Below are 25,066 nucleotides of genomic sequence, written 5' to 3'. Positions count from 1 at the left end.
TTGTTTCAGATCCAGTCACTGCCTTGTTTGTAGACAAATAGCTAAGTAGTTGTATAGTTTCACAACATTAGGAAGCAATTTTATATATTTTTATATAGTGCACTGAAGGAAACGGATAGAGCTGTTGAATTTTTTTTATTATTACTTTTTGTTACGTGCATTGTATCTTTAGTTTCCATACAAAGTAGACTGACTGAATTGTATCTCACATTCAATAAAACCCTGAGCTGGGGAGTCATCGTTTGAGGATTTGTCTGCCAATGAGACACCCAGGATGCATCCACCACTATTTAAACAACTCATGTTCTCTTTTACCAGACTTTCAGGTCATTCTGCGGTTTAATTCAAAGTTTAACTTGATGCTAAGCTTTAAAGTTAGTATTCAGCCACACCTCTGCACTGTGAGGTTTTTATATTAGCATCTGGTAAGCATATCAAACATGGTAACTAACTGATCAGCACCAGTCATGCATTTATGTCATACAACTGGAGTGTATCAGCTATACAGCATAGTTGAATCAATGTGTTTTCTTGTCAGTAGACACCACACTGCATTTGTCCAGTTAAGTAACCTTCTATTACAGTACATCACACTTACACAGAACTCTTAAAAGAAAGGGAAGTTATGTTTAGGTACACCGCAGTCAGAATCTTATATTCTTGGGCCCTGTCAAAATTATTAGGAGAAAAATTACTAATATTGTCTCTAGGCATGGCATAGCTTTAATATTTTCTTTTTAAAGCCTGCTAAGCATTTTTAGTGTACCTAATAGTCCATTAAAAGTTCAGAAAGCTACAAAACCTTACCTGCACTTGAGCTTTCACCAGTAGGAAGCTTACTTTGTTAGATTCTCATACAGATGAAGTCTATAAATAACAGTGTACATACAATAACAGGATAAACACAGCATACCATGGAGGGAACACAAGAAAAGAGCATACAAAACTTAAGTCTAATGTCATTAATTCTGTCTTACAGAATAAAAATGCTGTGATTTAGGTTTTTTTCATTGCAAGTAGATTTATGATGACAATATGCTTAGACAAGTGTCTCCATCCAGTCAAGAGCAAAAAGTTATTTATCCCTTCTCTCCACCACATATTATTTACCTCAGTGTGTCATCTGTCTGCAAATCATTGCTTAGGAACTGTAACATTTTAATGAGCACAGTTATCTGAAACAAAACACAATCTTTTCTGTGCTTTGAAGAGATCATTCTCCAAAGGTTTTCCTTCCACTGTCTCCTTTAATTTTCTTCATTTTCCTTTAACCTTACCTTATTCTAACCAAGCCAGCTCACGTGAATTTTATTTCAGGGCACCTGCTAAACTGCAGAGCAAAGAGGTTGATCTTATCACAAGAGATTATTCTGAAGGAGGTGCTTCCTTTCTTGAGACCACAATCCCACTGAATGGAATGTCCAGACAAGTTATCAGTTTTACTACTCTCTAGCAATAGGTATAGAGCTTGACACATTAATCTATTTGAGTATTGAAGGCTAAATTGGTTACCCCAGCAGTTATGACAAAAAAACAACCAAACAAAAACCACCAGTGATTAGCATCATATCCACTCTGGGCCAAAAACAGCTTTAGCTAAGAAATCCTATTTCATCACCATTGTTTTAAAAGAACTGTTCTGAGCAAAGTATTCACGTCATCGGTTACTCCAGAAAGAAGAAAACTCTAGTATCAGTGATACAGAGAATTAAAAACTAAAGGCAGATATATACACAGAAGGACGCTACCACTCCATCCCACAACTTTTAAGAGCAACATCCTTTAATGGCCCAAGTGTCCCCCAAAAACCTATTAGCATTAGATACTGTCATACATATTGAGACCAGGTCATACCGTGCCATTTCCTCAAGTTTAAGGGAGGTGGAGGAGAGCAAACTATATACAATATTCATACAGAACATAAGAAAATACCTTTATTTTTCTAAGGGAATTGAAATTATTTTCTCCCTTTTCCTAACCCCCTATATATCAATGTTTTCTCTGGATCAATTCTCATAAATCAAAGTAGTCCTGGACAATTAAGTCAAACAGAAGACTTACCTAGCACAGTGTTCTCTCTCCAACAGAAGCCAGTAGGAATGCCTAGAAAGAAAAAGGTAAGCATATGAACGTGTTTCAGCATACTCTCAAACTTCAGTCTACAGTGCAGGAGTTTCCTGGTTCAAAAGGACTGAGATTCCCAGCAGCTGGATTTCTCTTCTATATAAGTTTCTTTCTGAACACATGAAAATTAATACAGTTAAAATATTCTGTGGCAGTCTGTTCTGTAGTTAAGCTCTCCCCTATGTGAAAGTACCAGTTTTTTATTTTTAACTCTGCCATCTGATAACAAGTAGGAGGAGAATAAATGAAATGACTAAAGAGGAAAACACTTTCTTCCTGTTGATTTTCCATGACACTTGTGGTTATTTTGTATAGATCCGCCTTGTACTCAAGGAAAAAAAAAAAATGGCAGAGAAGTGTTGGCAAATTGTTTCTCATTAAAAAAAAATTTAGCTTTCACCTTTAAAAAAATACAGAGAAAGATGGAGTCCACTATACACTTTTTGATACAGCATAGACCAGAATTACTTATATTCAAGAGGAAGGCATAACATCACTCTATCATGATACAGTATTTTCAATTTTGTATTCTTCACTGACAATGCATAACACAACTTTTTGAACACTACTTAGCACTGGTCTGTCATTTTGACAGAATAATAATTCAGATTTTTTTTTTTTACTGAGTGGAAAAAAATTGGGCAAAAATCTATTGGTTATAGCAGGCCTGCTTCTCCCTTAAGTACATCACCAGGCATAAAGACAAAAACATCACTCGGAATAAGGACAAGTCTCCTAAATCAAGTGCTAGGGATACATACAGCCACTCACCCAGAAGAGAAAGTTCCCTTAAATCGCTATCGTTTCTTCTTCAATGACTACCCTGACAGCAACTGTAATTATTACCTGTAGTTACCAAATCTTCATTCTTAGAGGACAAGAATAAAAGATCAGAGGTAAGCAAGCCACTATTAGGACCTACTCCCAGAACAAGAAGTATTAGAGAGGTGTTTTCTTTAAGAGTTTACCAAATCTTCATGCAATAAGCTTTACAGAATTGTTTTAGTCAATATCAGTCTTATGTCTATAAAGTAATTGGCAAACTTATCAGTTAAGTCAATAAATGAATTTACAACAAGCAGAATAAAGAAAGATCTGTGTAAAACTAAGCTCAAAGAACACTGGAAACTTCTGTAAGGCTATAGTAACAAACTCCATATAGCGAAATATCTGATCTGCCACACTAGCTTTATCCAAAGACCAAGTAAACAAAACAAGTTTGTTTTAGGCTTTGACAATAAACACATTTCAGTTGTCTTATGTCTTCAGCAATATATTTTGCCTTTAGGAAAAAAAAAAGTCTTAGTAAGACTTAGAAATCCCATCTCCAAGCTTGAACTTTGCATCAAATTTTTAAAGTAACATTTAGATAAGATATCCAAAATGTAAACAAAGCAATGACAGCAGCTTTATTTCACAATACACAGTTTATTTCAATACTTTTAATCAGTGAGAAACCAACTAAACAATACACAATTCACAATACAATCCTTGTAAAAGCTGGAAAAGATATTAAGGTTCATGTCAAGTTCAACGTGCTCTATTTTTAACTTTAATCAAGCCCCTTCTCATTAGCAGTAACAATATTTACGAAAGGATTAGGAGCAGCTAGGAAGTTAGTTTGATATAGAAATTTATTTATGTATTTAAAAAATAAATTTTTAGCCCAACAAATAATTCAGTTAAAGTCAGACCTAGCCAACTAACGTAATCTCCTATTGTCACAGCATACCACATCAAGGCTTACAGATTGCTTTAGAAAGTAATTAATTGCTTGCTATTATTTTTTCATAATCATTGTGTGCTTCATAAGCATAAGTTTCATTCCAAAATTAAAAAAAAAAACAAAACAACAAATTCTGGACTCCACCTTTGCTCTAGCTCACAGAGAAATGTAGTCTTCACATCCATATAGTTTAACACTAATGGAACAATTCCTTTAGCATACCTTTTTAATAGTGAAATTTAGGACACTGCTGTAAGACCTCCTGAAGATACTTTTTAAAGCATTTCACAAGATCAAACCAACGCTGACAATCTCATGATTGACTTACTAGGAAAAAGCAGAGTTTACATAATAGTGAGCTGAAAGAAAGACACCACCTTTGAAAACAAGCCCAATACTTCTGCATTTCAAGGATGCTAACACATAGGGAAGAGGCAAGAGCATGTGCTTGTCTTTAAGAAATAACAAACTGGTTTCGAGCACTTCTGTGTGAGCACCCATATCATATGACATATAGCCTTGTTTGGAGGCCAGAACTCTCTCAAGAAGTCTAGGGCATAAGAACTACCTGTTTTTCCTAAAGATAGTGTTAGCACTAGCAGAGACCATGACACATTTATATGCATATGGCAGATATTGAAATCTTTCAGATGACTGCTAGCAAAACAGTGAATTAGTGGCCATCTCCATGTTATTTTACTCCACATAAGCAATAACTTACTTTCTCCGAGAGGATTAAACTAACTTCTGCCAATTCTGACATCAGTAACTTCTGCTCTGTCGTGGTAAATTGTAACTAATAAGGAACTTAACATTTCCAAGATGACAGTAATATCTTTGTAGCTAGAGCAATAGAAAAGTGTTGTGGTAAACTTTTGCCTGGAGACAGTTTAGTCACATCTGGATATATGGCAGCAAAACAAAGATAAACAAATTATCCCAAATGGAAAACAACCAAAACATCTTAATTCTAGAAGCTGTATTTTCTGCTTATCTAAAATTATTAAAGCACTTCAGTATTCTTTGCTTTATCTGACTCTTGATCTGTGCTTTGTCCTTCTGTTTCTCTAGCTTTTTGACAAACAGAGATACAATCTAGGACTGCAAGCATGTAGTGCGTGGAGTGAAGCAGATTCAAGATAATGCCACATTCTAGCAGACTTTGTCAAGAAATTCTTCTTGCACTTAGAATGAGGAAAGAACTGCTAAGATAGCTGCCAATGAAGAAATTTAAGTTGATTAGAAATGCGGGTAAAGAGCTTTACACCTCAGGCTTGTTCCAGACGTGCTTCAAAAAAGTGCCAGTGGTACAATTTTTTGGAAAACTAGCTGTTTTGGCCGAGTCTACTTGGTGTATCCTCTCATAAGAGTTAATAAAGTTTTAAAGCTGCTTCATCTGTTCTGCAAAACATGTTTACAATATTGTTTTATGTAACAAATCTTAATGCAAATTCCTCCAGCTATGAAATACCAGCTATAAACTAACTGATGGTGGCCAATCTTGTATTAAGAACTTAAGCAATTGCTTAATTGTGCCCCGTCCCCCCTCAGGTTCTTGAAAGTAATATCGAAATGCATGAGGACTTCCTATGCAAGTATACAGAGAAAAGTCACAGCAGTTTCTGAAATCCCTGGTTCGGAGGCGAGGCCTTTAATTTAGCATGAATATGCTAAAAATGCTACCTTAATATACTAGACAAGTTAGAACAAGCCACTTTTCAGCTGTATTCTTTTGTGGTCTTTTGTGGGTGGGGTTTTGTTTTTGTTTTAGACTAACCAATAGCCCTAGCTCTATCCTTGTTTCAACTGATGTAGCTAAAGTCTCTCCAGGGCTGTTAGTTACTTCCCCCCCCCCCCCCCCCCCCACTGTTGATACTATGGAGCCAGTGTAACTCCAGAAGAGAAGCATTCCATTTCATGCACAGGTTTTTTTTTGTTGGCAGGGTGGTTTTTTTGTTGTTTTTAACAATAACAGTACATTAAAATCTTTTCTAAATGAATCAATCTGTGGTGAAGTGCCTTGCTAACTCTATTTGGGGAGGAAGAAAAGCCTGGAAGATTTGCAAGTTTTTTAATATTCCAGAAAAAACAAGTCTAGACTGGAGTGGAATTACTAAATAGCAAGGCTCCGCAATAGAAGAAACTCTCAGAGGAGTGAGTATGACTACAGGAAAGTATCCAATCTTTTGTTCAAAATATTACATTAGAAAGTTGAAACAGCCTTGCTACTGCAAAGAAAAAACTTTTAAAGTGGCTGAGGCAATTAATGTAGCTAAACTTGAGTCTATTTTGGCTATAGCCAGTATGTATACTTGGAATAAAACATTGCCACTGTCTAGGATCCTAGCTCACCTGCTTTTGTTAAGAGATATCAACTAGCTGCATCCTCAAGAAATCTGTAACAGCTGTGGAAGATCAGACTTTCTCTCCTGAACTCTTGGACAGTTCTTAAATAGTAATAATGTACTGTAAAATACCATGAAAAACACAGGTGTAAGTTTGACCCACAAGTCTAGCCTGTTCACTTTCAGAAGACCCTCTTGAGCGCACGTAAAGTGAAATTCAAATCTGATTTTTCTCTTAAGCAGATAATAATGATATCTGCTCTACAATGGTTTCTTTTAATGAAATTTGCATGAATGCGCCTTAGGTAGCTTTGAAGTTACCTTTTACCAGCAGCGTAGCCAAAGATGTTGCATTCAGCAAGAATCTAGTTTACAATCTGGATAAACTTACCACGGAGCTCAGCACAGGCTCACAGACCAGTGCAACAAGATAGCCATCCTGTGGTGGCACAGCTAGGGGATTGCACTGACAGCTTTGGGGTGGTAAGCCTGTACCTCAGACTGCAAGCATGTCCCTAGTCATTAGTGATGCAGATACCAGCCCTGTGGTTCAAACTACCTCTCAGTCAATAATTCCCTATGTGCAATTTCTTCATTGCCTGTGTAAGACTATTTATTTTGTAGACAAGGAAATGCTTGTATTTCCACATGATACGAAGTAGTGGCATATGACTTGTGTATCGTGCCCTGGAAACCTCTGTTCTGTGGCACAGGTGAAAATTGTTCTTCTCTTGCTACAGCCTCACACTATAGCAATAGATACTAGTATTTTCATGCTATAATGTGTGTTAAAATTTGAACTGACTGCTTACTTTGGAGAAAAAGATACAGACACTTAACATGAATGCCTCTTAAAGACCAACCTTAAGGTAGATATTTTTCTTAACTTCCTTTTACCAACAGTTTGAATGTACAACTTTTTTCTACCCTCTTACTATGCTCTAGGCTTGTTTTACTGAGGGTGGAAGGAAACTGGATTAACCTGATATCCTTAGCTTTTAGTTTTCATTCCCTCCTTAAATATATGTATATCCTGTTAATCTAGAAATAGAAGTACCAGCTCACCTATCATTTCTGTGTAGTACTAGTAGTACTCCAAGGATGGAGCTCCTTGGGTTCTGTGGATGACTACTATTGAACCTATTTGTATAAAAATTCCAACCAATTCCAACTCTTAAAGGTCTCAAAGGCAAGACTTAATAATTGATTATGTTTATTTAAAAATAGACATCTCCAAATCCAGTTCTAGAGAATGGCACCAAATCTAGATCACACTATAGGAAGTGACTCCTGGCCCACAGCTCCAGAGATGTTAACAGAAATGATTCTGGGGACAGCTCTCTAAAGTATTTCTTAGTACGATACACACAAATCATGCACTTGGGAAATAACAATATTCCCCAAACCTACAAAATAATCAGAAGCTAAAAAACAACAAGTGTGTGTGGGAGACCAGCTAATACATGTTTTTGAGAGGAAGCTAGAAGAACTTGGTCTGTTCAGCCTAAAAAGCAAAAGGAGGGATTAAATTGCCATCTGAATACATTAAGTTCTGAAAACAAAAACTTACCACTTTGTGAAAGAGGTCTGAGATATAGTCAGCCATAATATCAACTGTTGAATCTAATGGCTGCCTCTGTTGCTATCATACTACTATTTTAGTCCATGAAATGATGTAAGAGGAAAGAGGAAAAGCGAGTTTAAATCCAAAAAGGAAAACCAACCAAACAAAAAGCCACATAAAACATGTTAGCTTTTTACTAGTCAAGTAACTATCCAAACGAAGGAAACAGCACTTTGTCATTCTAATCAAGTTTTAGACTAGTGGATTCAATTTTATGCATGTAGTATAATAGAATCTCTTGTAACCTCAGACATAAGATCAACTTCATGAACAACCCCTTCTCTAGCCTTATTTCTGAATCACTGTGTATTAGACTGAAAATGCTGCTAAGCATGTTTGACATTCTCTAACTACATCCACAAGGATTTAGATGCGAGAATGCATCTGGATGTCTCAAAAGAAGCCCTTAAGTATAAGAAGCTCTGAATTCTCAACTCAGCATAAGTTTTCACCATCTTGTCTAAATTTTCACTAGTGTAGGCAGTCATTTTTGCAAGACAGACTTCAGGCTTGGTCACCAATTTCTGTTCAAGTTCTTCAGCTTCTACAGGTTCTGTTTTTTGTTTTGCTTTTAAATAAGACAATTTTCACGTCATTGATACTAGATTACTTATGATTTACATTTCAACTAAAATCCCCGCCTCAAAGATTCTAAGAGTCTTCAAATATCTGATGGATGAATATACAGAGTAATTAAAGAGAATCTCCTTTCCCTCAACCCAAAAATAAAATACTGCTTTGCATCCCTATTGTTGCTTTCTCAAAGCAGAATGATCATTTCCTGAATTGTTTGGTGTAGATATTTTGCTTAAGCAGCAAGCACTCCAGGCTACAACTGATGAGTGACCTTGAGACAGCTCTTAGAAGGCAGTTGCCATAGTAACACCACCACAAATGTGGTACATCCTCAGCTCACACCACCAATCTGGTGCAACAGATCCATAATAAGTACATCTACCCTGTATTAGTGTCTCAATATTTAAGGAGGAAGTTGCTCGATTTTTTTTTTTTAGAATTATTTAAAAAACCTCTTGTGCTGTGGTAGACACTGGATACTCTGTATGAATACAAGTGACTAAGGCTGTACAAGTCCACACAGCACAAGAGTTAAAGTACCCTAAAATAATGCAGTACTGAAAGTTGAAGCTACTCAGTGTGTTAATCCAGAGAGCCGTCCTTGGTCCAGGAAATGAGTCTACTGAAGAAACCTTGCAATAGCACATAACTAAGAAAGAAAGTTTGTTGTCTTTTCTCAGATTCTCTAATACAAATAAGTTTTATGGAGCCCTACTGTGTCAAACAATGCAAAATGCGAGCACAGTGGATTATTTCTGCATGCCAGAATATTCTGAGTCTCACCTGTGCAACCTCATCACCTTGAATAAACTTTCAAACCAACTTCGCACTAAGGAATGGTGTTGCCCTAATGGGTTTTTCTCTACATGGCATGCTACTAGTTCTTGTGAGCTCTGAAAGAGGAAGAAAAAGGTGAATCATTACTGAAATGCCAATAAAAATGAAACATCTAGAATTGAAGTGTGTTAGTTAACAGAAATGTTCAGTAAAACCATTTCTGTTTAAAGACAAAGGATTAATGAACAGATTAAGACAGTTAATTATAACAACCTAGCAGTCAGACATTAAAGTTTACTTTAAAACTGAACTGTAGTTGCAAGACCCATCTTTTTCTTCAACTCAAACCAGCAGAAAAGGCCAATCACATAAGTTTCATAGTTTATTGATGTTCAAGAGATTCTATAATAGGTAAAATATTTGTGTATTCTAGTTGGAAACGAGTTAGGACTGCTCTGCCTCTGATAAAGTCAGCTCACTTCATGGGTTTGCCCTTATCATAACGGAAAACATTTGCTGAACCTCCATACCAGTGGAATCTGTGTGTCAGCTAAGAGTTAATTCTAGCTAGAAGTGAAGCCTTCAAAACACACTTTTGGACACTCCAATCTAAAGAGTAGTTAATTCAGTCAGTCAAGTATCTGCCCTGAAACCTGGCCAAGGAGCTCCTGCATCCATAACTGTAACCTAAAGGTAGACAGAAAACAGGAAAAGAGTTCCCAGACAATACTAAGCAGACATTCAACAGGGCCCTAAATAAAAAAAATAAAAAATAATCAATTATTTTGGCAACTGTGCATTATAGTGCAGTTACCAATCAAAAGGGTTCAGCTGTGTTGCTTTTGGAGGTCTGGAAACACTGCCACCTTGGCTGAAAGCAGTATTATTTGAGACTGATGATCCTGTCAATTACTATTATGTGCCACTCTTCCCACTTTCATCACTTCTGTGAAGTTGCAGGTAAGATGGCTGTATTCTAAATTAACCTGTGTCCTATCAATCTTTGTACAGGCATTGACAGATTCCTTTTGAACAAGTGTTCGTATAAACATTGAATATGTTTCTATTTAGCAATAGCTTCCTACAGTAAACATACTGTTATCAGAGTACAATAATTTGTCTTCAGCTTTGCACATAGTTGTTTATTTTGGCCTAGCTGTACAGGTTAACTTTGGAAACTATCTAGACCTAGACATGAAAGGCACTCTTGGTATAAAATAAGACACAGCTGTACACAAAACTTGTTCTGTGCTGTCCTCCCCTCCCCTTTTGTTTTTGTCGCCATATTAAAAAAAAAATCTTCAGACAAAGTTTAACCTTGATTTTGTGGAAGTGAAAGCTAGAACTTAAGTGACACTGCAGATTATGAAGCACTGATTCTATAAATGCTGCCAAGTATGTCAATCTACTCTGCAAGTTCATTTAGAAACATGTATCACTAGCTATTAAAGACCTTTACTGTTCTTAGTCCTTAACCTCAACCTAGAAACCATGAAGTCCCTTACCACCTATGAGGGATCACTAATTACAACAGCATAGGAGAAACGAACAATAAAAAACTTTTTTGTAACAAGAACTAATATATTCTAATCCTACAGTCCTGCTAAAAAATCCTTCAACCCTAGACCCAATAACATGGGGTTGCTGATCTTCTGAATCTCTACAGAAGTTATCCATTTGATAGATTAATTCTACCCCAAAATGGAATTATTGCAGTACTTACCCCTTTCAGTAGGTTATTCTGCTCAGCAATATGTATATGCGCTACACTAGTAACAAATACACATTAAATGTTTGCAGGTTTCTCAACATCAGTTTTCAGAACAGCACTCAATGTATCTACTTAATCCCTATTGATTTAAGTGAAATTAGTTTTCCAATGCAGATACAACTGCAAGGAACTACCAGTAATAATACATAATCAATTAACTCCACCAACTCTTTCTAGTTACAGCCCCAGGGTAGACAAAGGGTACTGAATTTCTCCTACACCCAGGAACCACTTGAGTCTCTCTTCTATAAACACATTTGTTTCAGGAACAGAGTCTTACAGGAATTCCATCCAGTTTACATTTTGATATGACTGTGGCTGCTCTACTCCCACCCCACCCATGCCCTTGCACCAGTACTGGTGTTTGTGCAACTAGGGGTAAGCTGACAGCTGGAAGTTGTCTGGGTGGTTTGGGGGTTCAGGTTTTTTTGTTGGTGGGAGGGAATGGACAATTTTGAGTTAAACCTGTTTGCTGACCGCAAGGGCCTCAGTCGCAGAGCAAGGGGAGGAGAGGTAATAGAAAGGAAGCACAATAGCCCTGACTTGGCTATTGAGAGCTGTGGAAGTGTACCACACTGCCTTGGAAAGACAGCATTCCACGGGAATGCATTTAAAGGGTTCTGGGTTTATATTTTCAATTAATACTGTAAAGAATTCAGTTTGTTGTGATGTTGCTTGCTTTTTGCACAATCTACCACCTTAGCTCCCACCTCAGGATTTAAGCAAAAAAACCCCCTCAACCCATTATATAAAGGATTCTTTAGGCCCTAACCCAAAAGAGCATAAGTCAACAATAAATATCTGTAGTGACAGAAAGACAAGGCACATTCAAAGTACAGAGTCCTCTAGATCTTGGAGAAAGGTCAGGGAGCCTTTTGGTAAACAAGAAGAACTTAAACAGAAAAGAGCTTCAAGGTAGACAAATGAGGTTGAACCTGTAGATCCCTTCAGTTTGATTTTCACCAATGTATCTGAAGCTATAATAATTTTATAAATAACCATTAAATAGGTTTTAAAGTTAACTGTTTTACAGAAGAATATGATTAGAACAGGATATGTTTCCTAATGTCTGTCTTCCTTTAGTATGCCAAAGATACAACAATTAAGATTTCTAGTTTAGCAACATACAGTCCTTATTGGAAATGTTAGTCTAGAATTACTATCGGAAGCAAGAAAAGATGGGTTGTCACCTGGCAGCAATCATCTAGTAGTAGTAACAGTTAACACAACTGTAAAACAAGAAATTGAAGGCAAGATTAGTATAGTTAAGAGTTGATATCCAGCATGGGAGAGGTTTATGCACGTTCTTACAAGTGAGAACTTTTTTCCTTGACAATTCATTTTCAGGGAGCGTTTGTTCACCAAGCAGCTTGAAATTTCAGTCAGAATGAGACTTCTAACTGAAATTCCAGCAATATAAGCATGCCTGCATGTTATTAAAGGAAATAGTGGAAAATTTCGCAGGCTGACATCCAGAATGTCTGCGGTTCCTTTTCATATTTCTCTCTTCTTGCAAAGCAGTTATTAGACCAGAACTTCAAATCTTTTTTTCTTTTTTTTTTTTTTTTGGTGAAGCCTGGAAATTTCCACAGCTTTAAAAGATTTTTAAAAAGCTTTCTCAAATGTACAGCTCGAACAACCTTATACTTCTGCCTAGACAGAACCTTTAGTTTAAGCAAAAGTTTCATCAATATAAAGCAGTGCTAAGATGGGGGTGAAGGAAAAAACTTTGCTCATATACCAAAAGCATTGCTTGGCCAATCTGAAATATTATCGTACTACATATTAATCTCTTGATAGAGGTCATTTGAGGTCAGCTACAGACAGATGGGTAAGAGAAGATGAAGCAGTTCAGGATGAAGCTACCTTGTAGCTGTACATTTGAACAGAAAATACAGTCGATGACAATGCAAGCCATTCTGTCCCGATCAAGTGATGGCACTCCTTGAATTTCCTCAAATCTCCACTCATTTTACATCTCACTGCATCCCACTCGTCATCCCTACTACCTTCTTATGATCTCTAACACAGCCAACACAAGCCTGGCAAGTTTGCTAGCACTGGTTCTACACTTCACCTCTACAAGTCTTGTTTATAAGCTACGAACATGCATCACCAAAGGATTAGGGGCTTCAACAGAAGACACACAGGTGTAATACAAAAGTCTTCAAAAGCTATTCCAGCCAGCGCAGATGTTTTCTTTTTTCAGTTTTCTGTGTGCTGATCAAAGGAACTGCCTTCCTCTTAAGGGGGGGATCAAATGGGCATTCTAGGTTAACAGAGGTGCTGGTTTTATTCCATTTTAATAAAGAGAACAATTTGCAGATGAAGTACTCTTGCTTTTGTTGCCTTTAGAGCTATCTATGACTAGATAAATACCTTAAATACTGATTAAGAAGGGATTCTATCAATTACTGCCTAAAAATGTTATTTCCCATTCAGAGATTTTAATTGGAAACTAAAACTTTCAAATAAGGAAACATAAGTTATTTACAAAGCAAGAACAATGCACACACCAGCACATGGCATCGAACTGGTACGCAACCAAATAAGATACTTTTAGAGTGTCTTGAATCCATTTGTTCTTTTAGATTTTCTTGTTTAAAAGGCTACTACAAAATTATGCTTAAATGAGAAGTACAGCAGAGTATGACTTAGAGCAAATATTTTTAAACTTCCTTCTTAAGTAGTTAAGACATAAGAATTCTCTCTTATAGCACTTCATAGTTATAAGTGAGCCAAGCAAATGGTATTTTATAAGTACTGGTTAAAAGGATTAAAAATCCATGCACACCTAACAGCATTACCTAAAGTGTGGTCCTCTGGTAGGTCATATGCTGAGATCTGTCCATCAAGCCAGAAATCCCCACTCTGAACATCAAAAAGGCTTCCACAGAAGATAAAACCAAGAGAGTACTACAACAAAAGATGCTGCTATGTCTGCTTTAGTTTATTGCAGCAGCGAAGATGGACAGAGCACAAAAGGAAGTGCAACACAAGCCATAATTCCCTATTTCTGTCTAACCTCTTTAGCCCAGCCTTTATGGGGGAAAAAAGTTATTACAGGGGAAGAGGTCTGAACAGTCTATCCAAGTCACTGGCAAAAAAGAAGTCGAAAATTTTTGTTTTAAATCATCTCCTTAAGATGTAAGCTGCTACGAATGGATAACCATTTTAAAGTCATCATTGTGAACAAGAAGAAATTACTTTTTGAACCTTTACTACTTCTTCCGTAAGCTTCCAAGAAACAATACAGCACTTCCACATACTGATTGATTGTGTGTGTGTGTGCACATGCACGCATATGTGTACACTCTCAGCAGCTGTCTAAAGTTTTAGAAAAAGTTTATCCAAGGAGACTACATTAGCTGCTACCCACTCACACATATAGTAGCAAAAAGCATGCAGCACAGAAGATTCCCTCTTCCTGGGACTCACCAGCCTCCAGAGAATGTGATGAAAACAACTCGGGTATTTGACAAAACCAGCAACGTTAAGACGTTACTACACTCCATAGGGTGATCAGCGAGGTGTTAGAACTACAATTTAAGTGCACAAGGCAAAAACAGGGGAATGCTACCTTTGCTTTAGGTTTTAGTTCTTCAGACTGGTGCAGAAAGAACACAAAACTGTCCTCTTGATTGACTGTTCTGAACAATAAAAAGTTTCCTCAAAATACTGGAATAGAGAACATGCGTTGGTTTTAGGGGGCTTTTCGGGTTTTTTTTTGAAAGTAAATTGCTTACTTCTGCCTTCTGCTTAATGCTTCCATTAATAGATACAGCAACAAAAGCCACCCAACCCACTCCCTGCTCCATTACCTGTTCTATCACTTTGGGATGTTTCAGCAAGGCAGGGCAGACATAAGGTAACCATAGAGAAAATAAAGTATGTAGAGCAACAGAACCAAATTGTTCTATTTTATATTCTTAGGTGTGCATGTATAACAACTTCTAACTGCATTTTATTAGACTTCTCAGAAGAATAATTTCCTCAGATTCATGCTAATTAAGAAAGCATTTAAAAGACATTTATGATTTCCAGGATCTTTCATGTAAGAGTTAACCAGAAGCTGATTGACGTACGTTGAGCAAGTTGGTTCATAAGTGATTTTATAACCAAACTTTTCACGCTGAATCAGCACTGGAAGTTAGATTTGACTTCACACCATTATCTATATGTAAATGACTCAGCTTATCAATATTTGGCCAATAGGAACTACCAACAAAACATTAAACCCATGCAGTCTAGAAAGGTTCTAGACCTACAGCAATAATTAAAGTCTTTTAAAAAGAACAATAAAAGGTCTAAAAGAAAAAAGTGAACTATTGATTATGCAAGTCAAGAAAGCAGCTCATCTATATACCAGAGATTTTGTCCTCACAAGATTTTTAAAGTTAGATTTCACTCTTTTACATAGAAAGTAAATAGTAAAATAGCACCCTTAGAGCTTACTACTTATTTGCCAATGTAAGGTAGAAATAGCTGCTTAGTCTTATTATGCTACAACACTTCATATCACGTGCTCTAGCTAGAGCTCAGAGCAGTAACAGACCTGCTTAAGACTTAGAAAAACAAATTCAGAGGCTTTCAGATGAGCAAAATGAAAAAAAAAAAACGTACATCACTACTGTAAGCTTCCATTGCTTAGTCATTCTTTGGCATAGTGAAACATCAGAAACACTTCAACTATTTTTCACATTTCTTCCCAAGATTATGCTTTTGTTCTTTTAAGTCTTTAATAAAAAGACGAGTCTCCAAAACAGCACATAAGAGAACTACAACAGTAGTTTTGCAGTGGCTGGTGCTAACGAGCCAGCTTTGCGTTGTCCTTGCAGAACAAGTATATATATTTACCTATTCACTTTGTGTAGTTCAGAAAAGCACGGGATAAGAAAGTCTTCTTGATTTTACCATGCAGCCCATTGCTAACAGATTTCAATACTGCACCATCTGGTAGACTGGGAACATTATCAGCAAGCTATAGCTTAAAAAAAAAAAAAATATATATATATACACACACTAATTCTCAAGTTTGTCACAACATTTATGAAAGTTCAGATTTCTAGAAAAACAAGAGCTTAGAACTGCCATATTGGTTTTAAAAGAATCAAGAATTGGCGGGGCAGGGGGCAGAGGTGTTTGGTCATTTGTTTTTTAAATCTCCACCAACTCCTCCTCAGGGGCTCGATGTCTCATGACTTAGTATTATGAAAGCCTAGAAGGGACAGCATAGTTTGTATTTTAACGCATTACCTGAAACCATTGAGTTAAAGTTGTGATACAGCCAACATATTTAACATAAAGCTTTCACTGAAGAAAAGCCACTAATAATCACTTTTAAGTTTCCCATTAAGCATTATGACAGATCCTTTGACTTAAGCTCTTATCCTCCCTCTTCATTAGGTAAAGGTGACAAGCATTTGATACTATTTAAGTTGTTTATAAGAGCATACTATATGATCTGGAATAGAGAGATATTTTTCCTTTAAAGTTCAAAATTACCCATTAATGAGTATAGAGAAGGAAGAACATTTAGCACATCTATGGTCTTATAAAGGTGATCTCTTACCTCCAAGAAAACATTAATTTAATACAGCATCACATGATTTCATCACAACTGTACCTGACTTGGTTCAGTAACAGGAAGAGAGACGCTTCCCTAGACACAGCATGGCGACACTGAAGTCTTGTCTAGCTTGTCATCAACTACAAAGATAAATGGGTGTTCTAGGACACTTGGAAGGAGTGCAATATATGAATTAACAGTTTTGCTACAGTTGCCTTAGGGGGAAAAAAAGGTACTGCATTACAGTTCTGTTGCACATATGACCCAGACAAACACTGGCATTGAAAAGAAATGCTTAACATTAGATGAACTGGGTAAGCTTTCAAGAAAGTCTTTGACAATTGTTTTGAACACACATGCTGATCTGCTTTATTCTACACCAAAAGTGGCAGGCAAACACCTGATCTGCCAATTGTTTTCTTCAAAGACAACTGGCAAATAGTCTTCAGACAACAGATTTTGGCTTGCTTTTTCCTAGTCTGGGTGGTTTCCCTAAGAAACATTTTTTCTTCCCTTTCCCGCATTCACTAACTGCTCTTCTGCATGTATTTCTAACTATAGTAAAACCCAGGTTGAAGAAGACATTAGAAAGGATTTCCACTAGAAACAATTTAAGAACTAACTATATTTGTTGAAGGGAACACAGTCCTTTCTTAATTCTTTGATATTTCTAGTGTCATTCAAAAACATGTTTGTATGGCCTAATGATAAAATGGCCTAATGATAAAACTCCAGAAAATTTCATTTTTACCATTTGTGTTTGCTGAAAGAAAGCTACAGGAATCACAAAAGACGGTATCTTGTTCTATTCCATCTCACCTAAAAGTTCATGAGAAAAAGCACACATGTAGCCCTGTGGATATTCTAGGCAAACAAAGCAAATCCCAAAGAGCCAGTTTCATCCATACATTAAATAGCCTTACAGTCTCTGGCACCAGGGAGATAAAAGGTACTTCTGCCTTTTCTTTCTGCCTGTCCTGGTTTCGGCTGGGGTAGAGTTAATTTTCTTCCTAGTAGCTGGTACAGTGCTGTGTTTTGGATTTAGTGTGAGAATAATGTTGATAACACACTGATGTTTTAGTTGTTGCTAAGTAGCTAAGCTAAGGATTTTTCAGTTTCCCATGCTCTGCCAGCAAGAAGGTGTACAAGAAGCTGGGAGGGAGCATGGCCAGGACAGCTGACCCCAGCTAGCCCAGGGGATATTCCATACCACAGAACGTCGTGCTCAGTATAGAAAATGGGCAGAGTTGGCCGGGAGGGGCGGATCGCTGCTGGGGCATCGGTCAGTGGGTGGTGAGCAACTGCATTGTGCATCAGTTGTCTTTTCTTGGGTCTAATTTCTCTCTTTTTGTTATATTCCTTTTCATTACAATTACTGTTGTTATTATTATATTTTATTTTAGTTATTAAACTGTTCTTATCTCAACCCACAAGTTTTACTTTTTTTTTTTTTTTTTCCTATTCTCCTGCCCATTCCACTGGGGGGGAGGAGGAGTGAGGGAGTGGCTGCATGGTGCTTAGTTGCTGGCTGGAGTTAAACCACGACAGTGCCCTATTCCACTCAGTCCCTCTCCCACCACTGCCAAGGGAGACAAAAAAAAAAGTGTTAGACTACAACTACCCAAGTGAAACGCATTATATCGATAACATTTTTAGCCACGCAACCTGTTTCGGTGTTGCCTTTGAAAAAGCAGACAACTCATTTTCTTGCTTCCATGTAGCAGAGAACAGAAGGAGGAGAAAAATCTTCATAACTCAATAGTCACATACAGAATATTCCATGCAACTACATATACAAACCTACCTTGAAAATGTGCCTCTAAAAGGCCTCCCGGATATACCTGTGACACTAGATTATCTCATTCCATGGCTCTGACACATCTTGACATGCATGGAAATATGGAAACAGTAAAGGGTTCAGGCTTTGTGACAAAATGTCACACTCAGCCAAGGCTAATGCAGGTCCTAGTCATTATGGCTAGCAGCATAACAGTTATATTGTTCCGCAGCCACCGCCTTCTCCCTCCTCCCCCATTTTCAGGTGCACCTGATAAATCAGGGCAAAACTGCTATGTAGTTTAGCCACATGTGTAACAACTTTGATGAAAAATTGCTTGCCCTGACCTAACAATTACAACATTTTCTGGAGAACTTTTACCATGGTTTTGGATTTCTAGAACAATCTCGTCCATAAAACACAGTTATGATGGTTTAAGACTTCAAGTCATGACACTACCCATATTTGTAACCTTCAAAAAAGTACTTAACTTGATGGTAATAAAGCCTTTAAAATAAAATTTCCAACAGGGCAATGATCCATAACCTAACAAAGAATGTTTGACAAACAGTTTAACTACACCTGACCTCGGCAGGCTCACATTTAACAGTGAAGGTGACAAAGTGGGGGGGTGGGACACACACACGACCAAAACCAAACCAAAAAAAACCAACCCACCCCCACCCCAAAGCACACAAAGTCAGGGAATACTTAGAGGTAGATAGATACCTGTAGAGCTGACCTTATCACCTCCACTCCTCTAGTACATTGCAAAAGCAGTCACATCCTCAGAAGTCAGGGACTTACACCATATCTCAACCTTATCATCAGCAGTAACAAGCCTGACTTTCCAGGGTATAAGCAAAATGAGCAGCAAAACCAATGGTGACCCCCTTGCCCACTTCTCCCTCTCATTTAAATAGCATGCTGTCTTAAGCAACTGCCTTCTTACCTCTGTACAATGTCAGAAATAGGGCTGGCTCTAGACAATGTAAAAGAAAAATGTGTGTCTACATCTAAAAGCGTAAAACCTCACCAACAATAATTCCACACATGGAAGACTAAACATCCCTCATGAGATTGAATTTGGAGGCAAGATAATTTTGTTCCACATCAAAGAAAACCAGCTTATTGATAACTGTCAACTAAAAATAAGTCACCAATTAAATTAAAAGTATTATTAAAGTAATAGGGTCCATCTGAAGTATACCTCCCATTTACATGGGGTAAAACAGGATTTGATGCACCTTCTCTTAACTAAACGCAGCATATAAAATCAGAGTGGAAATATACTCCATAGCAGATTTAAATCAGTAGCAGTTAAATTCTTTCACAATCGCCTCTTCCCTAATACGGTACATTTAGAAACATCAATAGATCTAGCCAGAGAAAAAAGCACACAGGCATGCTGCCCCAGCATTCAGGTTTAGATATTCTTCACCAGCCTCTCATATCCTTGGCATAAAGAATACTATTCCTCCCCTCCCCCTCACCTCCATTTTTTAGTATAAAAACAAGTCAGAAGAATATTTAAGATCCTTCTAAATACTCATAATCAAAAAGCTTCCATGAACATAATGCAGAATATCCTGTATCATACAGTCATTCAAGATCACCTCTTCGAGGGAGGCTCATTTAAATGCAGGAGTTGAAGCAACCTCCAGTGTCAGACTGTAGTGTCCAATATCATTTTACATGCTACCAATGGCTTGATTTTGCAGACAAATACAACCAAGACACCCTTTCTTTCTCAGGGTTCTTTAAAAAAAGAAAACATAACACCCTTTTCTATGCACCTGTAACACAGAAATTAAACTTGAACATTTTTACTGTGATTTCTTGTCCATTATGAATAAAAAAAAAAAAGCAGCCCATGATCAAAAGATAATGTTCTATTGTAAAACAGATTTCCTTCTCCTTCCTACTCTGCATTTTGTCTCAACTATACATTAGTCCCAGTGATACTATGCAAAAAATTGATAAGCAAACAATGCAAACTTCCAAGTTAATAAATCCAAAGCCAGAACGAACAGGGGTTTCAAATGAAGAATTAAAAAAACCCAACCAAACCCAAAACCCACACAACTCATATGCCAAATAAAAGCAGACAGGAAAAAAGCAGTATCATTGGGAAAGATACTTAAAGCGAGGCTGAATCCTGGGTTTATTCTGTTATCACTTCCCCTATCCCCCAACCTCTATCTTCATATCACAGCATCAAATCCATTGGTATTAATAAAAAACCAAACAAACAAAAAAATAGTAATAGTAACAGAGTTGAATGAAATTCTGAACAAGTCAGTTAAACAGCCCATTACAACAACTGCTAACAGTAAATACAATTACCATATGCTGTCATGCACAGTCTGGTTAAAAAAAAAAAAAAGGACAACAACAAAACCCACCAAAAAACCGCAATTTTGTCTGTTTCCTCTAAACCCAAGCTCTTATGCTGGGGCTTTCACTCAGACACTATTTGTTACTGTGAAGCTATCTTGTATTTATATTTAGAACACACACATCTTTGTCTCCTATGTAGCAGCTCATTATAAGTCGGAACTATTTCATGAGAATATTTATTTTTACAATAGTGAGGATAGAATTTTAAGCTTATTTTAAGTGTCCGTTTTAACTGTATTATAGATACTATATAGCTACACATTACTGCTCTCTCACTTTCAGATTTGTTTCAGTTTTGTCTTGTTATTCCAGATAGAATCCAACATAATATTTTCTGTTAACTTTTAGATAAAAGATTTAAAGGCAGAATCAGGTTTTTTTTCTTAACAGGTTAAAGAGGAAGGAGATACTGCCTGAATAAAAGAGACTAATTTAAAACTGTGTTCACTGGATGAGCTGACAAAGCGGGAAGCTTCTCTTTTAAAAGAAAACCTGATTGTGCTTAAGAGTAGGAGCAGAAGCCACAAACAGAAACAACTTTAGAACCAAACAAAGAGGACTCTGGGAATTATGTCAACCTCAGACAACATCCCCACCCATATTCACCCCATTTATATCCCAGAATCACTAACACCTACAGTGGTATGTGACCTCAGGACGAAGAAAAAAAAAATTTGTCATCTCCATCCCTCAGCAGCACAGTTTCATTGCAGCTACCAGGCAGAAATGGATGAGGCATGGAAATCAACCTTTTATTTGCGGTATTTCTCATCCCTTTCCTTATTACCAGAGACAAGGAGACAAGAGAAGTCACCTCTGAAACTTACCGAGGCTACAGGATGATCAGAAGGAGAATGCAGATAACAAGGTCTCTGGCACCGCCTCAGTATCAGATAAACCCAGATGAATGGCAGATGGGGCCATTCTAGCCCAGGTATTTCACCCACACACCCCCTCTACTCAGGCTGAGAAACTGAGGGTCAGACGATTCTAAACACAAATCCATAGCGACCCCAAGTCTCTCACTGTTACATGAGGAACCTCCACCCAAACTCACCCTACTTAGATATGCATCACACAGCGATACGGGAAGTCTTCAGCTCAACACACTAGTCCCCCACCACTGCTTCAGGAATGCCCCCTTCTAACTACACTCAGCGCTAAAGTTACAATGGTTAGAAAGAGGTAAAGGCATTTACACGCTGCCCTGGGAATCCCCTCATCCCCAGCCCTGGGATTACTCCTCATACACAACCCGTCTACGCTCCCCTTCCTCCTCCTCCCCTCAGGGAGACACATCCATATTGGGGAGGGGGGCGAGAGGGAGAGAAGAGAGCCGCCCCTCAGGGCTAGCCCCAAGCTGCTCCCTTCCCCGGCAAGGGGCAGCCCTCCCTCCCCCATCCCAGTCCCACCCCAGTGCTAGAAGCAGGGGAACAAGAACTAGAACTCTCCTCCCTCCACTCGTTACTCCCTCCCTCCAAACCCCACTCACCTGGGAAAGGAGCCAAAGCTCAGCTACGTCTCCTTCTCCCCGTCTCCCCCACACTCAGCCTCTCGCCGCCATTTTCCTCGCTGCCTAGATTTAAATAGGAACCAGCCTCCGCGAGAGGAGCCACCAGGCGGCGCGAGGCATTGTGGGACCTGTAGTGCGGGCGCTCATAGGACCCGCCCCCCCTCCGCGCGGGGCGTCACGGTACTTGTAGTACCCGCTTGGGCCCGACGGTTTTCTGAGCCACCGCTCCCAGCGGCCCCTGCGGCCGCCGCCGCCCAATCCGGGCCGGGGAGGGCCCTGCCCGTTTTCTCCCGCCGCGGCCCGGCCGCCGGGAGCCGGGCGGGGCTCGGCCTGGCGCCTGCTCCTCGGTATCGCCGCTGCTTTCCAGCGCTCTCCCCAGAAAGGGCAGTCCCAAACGGGGTCGCGGAAGCGGTCCGATGGGAAGCTCCCCGTGCCAGGCCCCCCCGGCAGTGCGCCCAGCCACGCCGCTCGTAGAGGCCCGTCGGTTAAACGCGAGGCTGGGACTCACCGTGCCTGGTATCGAGCACTGCACCTGTGAGTGGTCCACAGAGTCACAGCAATACAGTATTTAATAAAGAACGTTTTATACGCACGAAGGATTAAAATACAATAAGGTATCAGCCCTGCACACGGCACTCAATCACAACACTGAGGTGAAAGTTACAGCTAAATAATGTTTATGGAGTATTTGCTACACCAAGTACCATTTTTTCCATTTCAATAAAGAAAAAAAACACCCCAGTCTATTGAAGTGAATATTTAATAAAACACAAATGGGTTGGGATAAAAGTTAAAGAGAACATAAATATCTTCAGTTACTCTCTACTTCAGGTATGTGTCAAAGATAGTTTTCAAACTAGCAGTTCGCTTGCCATCTGTAAAAAAGCAAGGCAAGGATATGGAGGACTAGGGACCTATAGAATATAACCTTCCTATGCCACAGAGTTTGCTTGCATAAATGCTATTTTCATAAACTTTTTTAGAACGAGTATTTAAAACTTTGCAGACTAAAACAGGGTGTATGGAGAACACAGTATACCTCAGTTTTAGGTACTCATAAAGCAGCCATATAAAAATGCTCTTTTTATTTTGAAAATTTATAAAGTGTGAAATAATGAAAATGCACGGACTTCAGTCCTGCCAAGCTATTCATACAGAGCTCATTACAGGACCATAGCCACAATTAGTATTCAAGATGGACAGACAAGTAAAGACATTAAGTACACCTTCCAATAATTCCCAAATAAAAAAAATATGTCAAACTAGTGTTGGGCACCTATGAGCAAGTTACTGGTACAATATGAGCCTCCAGCTACCTCTGAAATGAGCATTAAAAACCAAAAAAATCCAGAGATAAAAGAAATTCAAATATGTTGAGTTCTAGAAAAACAAGCTCCACCTTAGCTTTTACCTTGCAGTTATACTACACAAGAACTTACGAATTATTAATGTCTGTTTGTACTTATGAACTCAAATTTAACCAGCTGGTAGAGACAGATTCCCTATCATGTTATCACAACAGAAAAGAGTTCATGTTGTTAGGGTACCTTAAGCAGAATGAGGTCCTGTGGCATTTCCTGAAAGTGTGAGGTCTGCTGTTTAACGATTCCACTTCCTCCATTCCAGGTAATCTTTTTCCGCAGGTTGTTCTCTTCTTCCACTATGAATTATAACAGAGCACTTATATCGGGGCAAAAACAACGACAGTATGCTAGGAGGAACAGGTTAATGAGAGGCAGTGGTAACATGGGAGTTTAGTTATGTTGTGGTTTTTTTTATTTGGGCAAACTGCATGTTATTGATATTTCTTCCATTTAGACCATAAGGTCTTCAAATTATACTTACATTACATCTATGACACCTTAGACTCAAGACTGATACAGAACTTCAAGTGTTAATAGAGTACAAATATTGTGTATCTTTTTTTCCCTTTTAACCTTTGGTTTCTGTTACAGCAATTATAACAGGTAACTTCAAAGTTAGCTCTGACTTCATATAATGAAAGATACAGTGATTAAGTGCTTTCATTTTTCATTGATATGTGATGCTCTACAAAAATTAATAAGACCCCTGCAAATTTTTGTACTTAAGAGCTGATCATAGTAAACGTAGCTGTAGAACTGTAACATTTAACATTTTTATCTATTTGCTCCACCTGCTGGTGCATATTCCTTTTAAAGCAGTCTTTAGAAGCCTAAACATATTAAAAATTTGGCCAAAGATGTACACAAGAGACATACTCGACTTTAAGCTGAATTTACATAACATACTAATTAAATCCAATCTGATCTCAACATTTTCTCAGTCAAAAAAAGGCCAATGGAAGCACAGACTTAGGGAAACGTGACCCATAGCTCACTGTTTGGACACTGCCATTCATTTTTATTGTGACAATAACCCAGTCGGTCATCACTTTCCATCACCCATTCTTCTCTAAAAAATGTTTTCTCTTCCACATGGGCATCTCCCTACATAACTGATTTGTCTCCTGAATTTTCCAAGATCAATTTCTGCTTGAACAATCAGCGCAAGAGAAACATCCCATTTTTTCAGCCCATTTAATGGTTCTCTGCTCAGAGACAGAAAAAAACCACTATGATCAAGAAGCACTCTTTATAAGAAGTTTTATATGAGCTTAGGTTTCTTTCCATTCCATCTATTGATAAGATCTTTTTTTTACGTTTTTAAATGTTTTGCAAGGAAACAGTAACAACATCCCCATTTAAAAAAAAAAAAAAAAAAAAAAAATCAATTCTAGGCTATGACATTTTCCAATACTACTCCGGGACAGAAGCAGCTTTCCATCCCTTCTTCCCTTCCCAAATTAGAAACAGACAACACAAAAGAAAACAACCTTCTCTGCT

The 25,066-nt window shown here is 38.1% G+C and overlaps 1 protein-coding gene across 1 annotated transcript in view; it reads right to left on the bottom strand.

Annotated features, from left to right (window-relative positions):
- NCOA3 (nuclear receptor coactivator 3) overlaps nt 1-22,222 on the bottom strand; it is an 84,566-nt gene extending 62,344 nt beyond the window's left edge. Inside the window, exons 1-2 of the mRNA XM_050907568.1 lie at nt 22,182-22,222; nt 2,062-2,103 (exon numbers count right to left, since the gene is read on the bottom strand). The gene's annotated coding sequence lies outside the window, so the exon portion shown is untranslated. The remainder of the gene's footprint in view (nt 1-2,061; nt 2,104-22,181) is intronic.
- Nucleotides 22,223-25,066: the final 2,844 nt, after the last annotated feature.

This window comes from Gymnogyps californianus, chromosome 17, assembly GCF_018139145.2.
Source record: "Gymnogyps californianus isolate 813 chromosome 17, ASM1813914v2, whole genome shotgun sequence".
Taxonomy (NCBI): Eukaryota; Metazoa; Chordata; class Aves; order Accipitriformes; family Cathartidae; genus Gymnogyps; species Gymnogyps californianus.
The sequence above is the reverse complement of the archived record's forward strand: the minus strand, read 5'-3'. Positions and strand labels throughout refer to the sequence as shown.